The sequence below is a fragment of the Malurus melanocephalus genome, unplaced genomic scaffold (genome assembly GCF_030028575.1).
Source record: "Malurus melanocephalus ecotype Western Australia unplaced genomic scaffold, MMel_1.1 scaffold_707, whole genome shotgun sequence".
Classification (NCBI taxonomy): domain Eukaryota; kingdom Metazoa; phylum Chordata; class Aves; order Passeriformes; family Maluridae; genus Malurus; species Malurus melanocephalus.
In genome coordinates, this window is record NW_026623939.1 from 111,108 (window position 1) to 118,275 (window position 7,168).

At 41.9% G+C, this 7,168-nt stretch overlaps 1 protein-coding gene across 1 annotated transcript in view; it reads right to left on the minus strand.

The window, feature by feature from the left end:
• ATP6V1A (ATPase H+ transporting V1 subunit A) overlaps positions 1 to 6,943 on the minus strand; it is a 29,726-nt gene extending 22,783 nt beyond the window's left edge. The window contains exon 1 of the mRNA XM_057384391.1: positions 6,849 to 6,943. The gene's annotated coding sequence lies outside the window, so the exon portion shown is untranslated. The remainder of the gene's footprint in view (positions 1 to 6,848) is intronic.
• Between the last annotated feature and the right edge of the window lie 225 nt (positions 6,944 to 7,168).

A 7,168-nucleotide genomic window follows, 5' to 3' on the forward strand; every position in this document is an offset into this window, starting at 1 on the left:
TTCAGCAGGCACCACTGAGAAGAGTCTGGCTCCATCCTCTTTGCGCCCTCCCATTAGGTGTTTAAATACTTTACAATAAGATTCTCAGAGCCTTCCTTTYCTGAGGCTAAATAATCCCAGCTCTCTCATCCTCTTTTCCTATCTCCAAATGCTTAACAGTCTTTGTGGCCCTTTCCTGGATTCACACCATTAACCTATTTCTTTCTTCTACCAGAGAACCCAGAACCAGAGCCAGCACCCCAGATGTGGTTTCCATCAAGCTTAACCAAGGTAAAAACCACCTCCCTGAACCTGTTGGTGGGATTTTTACAAAAACAGCCCAGGATAGTGCTGTCTGCCTTTGCCACAAGGGCACAGGGTCAGCTGATGTTCAGTTTGGGGACCCCCAGTTCTTCTCAGCACTCAGCYCTCAGCCCATAGCAGGCTATGTGGTTATTCTGCCCAAAGTGCAGGACCTGGCACTTCCCTCTGTCAAACTCCATGGAATCCCTGTCAGCCTATTTTATCCAGTGTGTCAAGGTCCTTTTGTATGGCAAACAACCCTCTGCTACATCAAACACCTTCCMWYYKSMMYYYWAWKRAAMCMRRSMRGRRKYWMSWTCYKKKSYYMAMMMMAMCMWKKGGCTCAGTCTGCTCATGACACAGACATTGTGACAGCATCAACTCTTCTGCCATCAACTCTGAGCTAGARGGATTATTTCTTAATCAATGATATGGACAGTCTTCCATTTAGTTATTCATATAATTTCAGTTCTGCTCTAGATAAATTAGGAAGCTGCTTAAGTGATGCTCAGATATGTACTGTGGACCCATCTGCAACCTTCTAAGACAATTTATCTTTCACAGAATTGTGCTCCCTGGGTTCCCATCAGCCCCTTCCTCTCACATGAGGCTTGCTTTACTCAGCACATGGACATGTAAATCCAGGTATATTGGTATATTATGGATATATGGTATATCCATAATTCTCTTTTCAAGGAAAGAGAATTATGCTGCCACGGCCACAATGGCTACAAAGTGAGATCATGCATCTCTGAATTCATGAAGTCCATCACAAGCTCCTACTGTCCTCTTCCTATATATTATACATATATACATATATATTTATATTATACATATATATAATGTAAGCATATATTCCCAAAACAAAGGTGAGGTGTGAAATYTGCTCATGCAAGATGTACCACCATCACAAATTGTTACTTAAGCACCCAAGCTTTATTCAGCAGCTTGGGAAATTCCTTCAAATAGCCCAGAACAGTATTGGAACAAAGCCATGTTTAACATGACCAAGAAGTTAGCAGCAGAAATAAAACTAAACAGAAAGGATGGCAAGGTGTTCATTGCATAACTGCTCTGACCCACTGAAGATCAGATCAGCTCAGTAYATAAGCAGCCTTCCAACATCAAACACAGCTATCATGCTATATCCAGCATTTATAAAAATCTTAGTTTAATCCATTTAAATACTCCTGTTACTAAAGAAAACCATATTGTCCAAGTGAAAAAAAATCTTCATCAGCTGACACATATGCTWGAGTTTTCCATAATAGGGTTTTCTACACCAATTCTTTCCTCTCAGCTGAGGCTTCTCCAGAGGTGGAAATTGAGCTTCTCCTAARTTCTCAATTGCTACACTGCTTCACAATTTTACTTGTGAAAAATTCGACATTCCTTGCAGCTTGCTACACATTTTGCCCTTTCTTYTGCTTGACAGACTTTCACACAAAAGAAATATCTAATGCAACTGAAATCCAAACCATAATACAGAACACTAATACAATATTGGTTTCTATGTTGTACAGTGACCTTCTTTTCTTATCCTGATCCTGTCATCCTTTTCATCCTGCTAGGGATGAAAAGTTCTGCAGCCATCTGCTCAGTGCAATGCTCAGTCATTTCTTCTAGATGAACAGTTTTCATTAACCTGACTAACATTACTGCCAAACTRAAATCCACTCTTGATCTTATTAAGTAAAAGTCACTTGACTTTCAGGTGTGTTTGGCASTGTTACTTCAAATASTGYTTGTTGCTCTAACCTTTAAGATGAYAAACRTTAAAATGTGATGAATACGTAGCTGTAAGCACCTATAACAGCAAACTTTACTACAGCTCAGCAGAGTCACTTCTGAAGAGCTGAAGATCTTACCTCAGCAAAAGAAGTGCAATTCGACAAAACAACTGCTGCTAGATTTTTAAGTCAGGCTCAGTTTTACATGCAACATCACACAAGTTTTTTGGGCTCATTARAACACATTGTCTCCAAGTCTCATCACTGCCTAACCCCTTGTGCCCAGGTATAGTGGTTAAAACACTGGAACAAACATTTTATCACTACACTTAGGTTTCAGACCATCTTTAAAGTTAGGATATTCAGAATTTTCAGTTAATTATGCAAGTTTGAAGCTTTATTAAGCTAGTTTGAAGAGCTGAACCAGGAGTGAGTCTGCATGAAAATCTTTGAGAAAGCTCCAACATCCCTAGCACATAGAAGTACTCTTTTATAACACCTGAATCATTATGAAACACCTGGTTGGAATCACAACACACCTATTGGAACTGGATTTTCAGTAAAAGGAAATTAAATTGAGGTTCACTTTTCCGGTAATGGAAAATTGCATCTTTGTGTTTTAAAGCAAGTTAAGCTCCATTTGGAAATTTTATGTTCAATTACCTGAAGTATTTACAGCTCCTTTAGAACAGCCAAAGGCCTTCCAACATTCTAAATTTTAATACTATTTAAACTACATATTGTGGTGGTTGGCTGAGTTTTTACCAGGTGATGCAAAATTTTCATGATAACAAAACCCTCAAAATTTCAAGGATCTGTAGGCAATTCACACAGATTTGCCTATTTAGACACCTTTACCAATGCACTCTGAATTTAGTCAGAAATAGCATTTTAGGTTTTTTTTTTTTTTTTTCTGGAGAGCTTCCTTAAAGCTGCTTACTTTCAGAGTGGGAAATAAAGGATACAGTGTAACAATGACAAGGACCAAACCTTTGYCCCACTAACTGAAGTTCTTGGAAGACGCAGTTTCTTTGCTTGGCAATTAAAAAACTGCCAAAACCTTCTTCAGGCTCTTACACAAAATTTGCACATGTGAAAGTTTTTGTCCAGCTATAATAAGTTATTCCCATAAAGGCACAACTGCCTCTCTGTAGTTAATGGCTTTTCCCATATCCTTTCTACACTTCCTCACATCAAACCATTCCAACCACTACAGGACTGCTCTTCATGCTACAGAACACAGACATCACAAGACATCCAAACCACCTCTCTTTTACATCAACCACCACAAACCACTTCAGTAAGCAAGCAYAGCTTACAGCAGCCTAAAGATGGGACACAGCATCTTCACAGAACACATTTTGGCATTTTTCTTGGGATGCTGTCTAGCAGAAACACAGTTGGGCAGACTGGTCAGCTGAAACACCAACATTTCAACTTGGCCATGAGAATYCTTACAACACAAGCACTCTTCAATTGATTAGGAAAGACAAAAATAAGGCTTTCATATTACAGAGAACCTCTAGAACACCAYTTTCTCAAGCATTTGCATCTGCAATGGATCTATTTTCAGCAGGTTTTTTAGTTTGTTTACCTGTTCAGAGCAATAAATCTCAGTTAACAGGGACAGCTTCCCATATTAGTTTTAGTCCTTGCCTGTTACTTTTGATTTGAACATTTGAACTTAACAGACTCCCCCAAAATATTGTAAACTATGACAAAACTAAAAAAAAAACTGTCAAGAAGGACCACCGTCAGACAAATTATTTCTGAAGAGAGTGAGCAGTGACACTGAAATTTATCACTACACAAGTTCAGAGGAGCAGTCAAGCTGAGRAAGCAAGAAAAYAAATTCAGSAGCTAAAWYTGGTCTTCATCTYCCATTTGGTTAAGTTGTAGTAACAATGCCTGTTAGACCAGGACTTTCAGGATTTATGCATACACTTCTTATTAWTTTTTGTTTCAGTAAAGCCAGGCCTGCAAAGGCAAAGTCTGTTAGAACAGCCACATAATGTATGGAAGTCTAAAAACATGGCAGCAAATGGTCGATTTTTGTAAAATTTTGTACAATTTTCATTTTGTAAGCTATGAGGGTGTTGAACTTGAGACTTCAACAAACACAAAAGAACGTGGATGAAATAAAGTAACCAAACAAAAAAGATCTGTAAGAGTGTAAAACTTAATGCCATGAGAGATGACCAAACTGAAGAATTTGGTATGARCGTAGCTGTCCACTCTCAAAAGGAAAAATGGAGTGAACACATCAAAGAGGAGCAAAAAACCTTTTCATACCATAAAAGAAGGGACAACGATGACAAACAGAACAGTSTGTGCCAGTTTGGAATGTGTGGACATTTACATGATTATTGGCTTATTCTGTAGAGGAAAAAAAGGCTGAAAAGTTTAAATTAATTATTCTTCTTCTTCTGCTAGGGTAGGACACCATTTCCCACCGCCCAGCTAGAAGGCTAAAGAAGTCATATGTTTTAAGATGTTGAGTAAGAATGAATGAGCATGATATTCCACTTGAATGATCTGTTTTCCTTGGTACAATTCCAGCCTAAAAAAAAAAAATCATGTGGATACCATTGTTCAGCAACACCTCAGTATTTCCACGTCTGAAATCCCCTACTTTTTAACCAATGAAACAAGCATGGAGAAAAGAGTATGTTTCAAACAATGTAGCATGGCTTGTGTTTTTTAGGGTTTTCTTAAAAAGAGAGAAAAAAAAAAAAAAGAGGGATTACTGCTTGGTTGACCATTTTATGGTCAACATCAAAGTAACCAAAGATCCCAACTAGATATCCTGTAATCCTTTTACTCATTCTGAAAGAGTAATTAGGAATACAGCCATAGCTCACAAACGATACCCATCAGGAGGAACTTTAAGGACTTGAGAATCCAAGGACACGGTATTAGGGTATTAAAACAGAAAGGGGAAAAGCACAGTGCCTTTAAAAGTATCTTCAGGGGAATGATCTRGTAATCTGCTGATCTAGAGCAGCTTTGGATGACAATGTGTAACACCAGCACTCATGCAAGTCTGGAAGATAAATGCATGAAGTCATACTGGGAAAAAAAATGAGACAAGAGAAGGACACTTAAGGCCCACAGACTTTGTAAATCAGGATCAATGAGATATAAAACTGTTAATACATCCTTAAACCAAAATAAAAGCTGAATTTAAGCTAATGCTGTATAAAATTTAAGCAAGCAACACTGATCACTCCTGGCTCAACCTTATTAGCACTATCTGCAGAAAATAATTCTTGATTTGGAAAATGACAAGGCAGCATTTACAGGAAACAGAGATCTTGTGTTACTATTGCAACACAAGACTACAACCCCCCTTTGAACAGTCAGCTGATGCCAGCAGCCATTTTCCACTCTCGCCTTAATTTCTCCTTCCCTGTTCTCTCAAATTGATGTCCATGGTGATTTAGTATTTCTGAATGTCAYGCTTTGCACCTGATCACAACACTAAGACTCATTTTTTCCCCACAAAAAAGGAATAAAGCTCTCCCAGAGGACCTCACACAACAAACTGACAGGCACAGCAAAAATAATCTGCAGTGTTTTTGGTATTTCAAAGACCTGTAGATTCTGATCTCACTTCATGTGAGAAAATTATAAAATGTAGATATTATTAAATATTTATTTTTGCTGGTCATTGAAAAGGCCTTTGAAAATACTGCACAGAGAAGCCAAACATTCAGCTGCTGTGGATCTGCACAGGGCAGGAATCAGCACAAACACAGCATAACTTACAACATACCAAAGATCTGCCTCAGTTACTCAAACTTCCATTTACAAATGCCAGCTTGTATTTCACATGCTCTTGCTAATAAATCACTTCTAGTAGTGTGTCAGCAGGTTTTCCTACTTTTCCACCCCCTCTCCACTCCATCAAGTGGAATTAGCATTTGAAATACCATGCTAGATCAAATAGCCAGTGCACTTCTTCGAAGTATTGCATTACAATGAATAAAACTATCACCAAATTGCTTTTAAGCCCAGGAGTGCAATTTCTCTGATGGAAGACAGTAAAATCTCAGGACGAAAGACTTTACCTTTTTCCTAAGAAAAAACAAATCACTTTGGGCAACTGCACTGAATGAATGGATCTTGACACATGTGTCACATATTCCAGTGTCACAGCTACCTGTAAGGTGAATAATATCATCCAAAATCCAGTCATGCAAGATGTTGTTTTGCCCTTAAGTGAAAGCCAAATATGATGCTTGGAACACCTCATCTAAACCAGAATTTTGTCACATTTGATGTGCTACCAGTACATTCCACTGTAAAACAACAGGTGGGCTCTTCTGCCACGGAAGGGCTGCAGTGAGAAGCCTGCAGTGACATTTCTGTTCCATAACCTCGCTGCTCGCTCTCTGCTGGGCTCAGAAAAATTCAGATCCACCCACCCAAGATGGTGGGATGACCTGGCACTGGAACCCAGACGCTATCACCCCGTCCCTTTTTTTGTAAGAGATTCTGGCATAACCCTAAGGCATCTATCTGGGCGTCTTCAGAAGGTTTTTCATTCAGCTGCATTTCAACCRGGTCTGTTCTCCCTGAGAAGCGGGGCCGGGGAGCGCACAGCCGCCTCCAGGGTGGGTGGGACACKGTTCCGTGAAGGTCAGCTGCCCCGCAAAGCCGGGGGCCGCGCTCCACGGGGAGACCGCGTCCTTCCCGGGCAGGGTCCGAGCGGGGCGGGGAGCGGCGGGACACAACGCACCCCACACCGCATGAGGATAACTGCGGGGCGCGGTTGGGGAAGGGCACGGGGAGCGCTGTGAGGCGGGGGAGAGGAGAGGGGCCCGAGTGTCTCACCTGGGCCGGCCCGGCGCGCCCGAATCCGCCCGAGTCCGTTCGGCGGCGGCGGAGGAGGCGCTCGGGATCAGCTGACGCCGGGGSCCCCGCGCGCATGCGCCGCGCCGCACACCGGAAGCGCCCCGCTCGCGCCGTGCCCAACTCCGGGCGGAGCTTCACCGGGACGCTTCCGGGAGGGATGACGGCGGGAGCGGTGAGGCGCGCTGATTGGTTCTTTTATATCACGTGGTGGCATCTCCGCCCCGCCCCCGAGGCGCGCGGGGGCTCCCCCGTGCTCCCCCCGCCCGTCGGGGCGCGGCGCGTGCGCGGCGGGGGCGCGC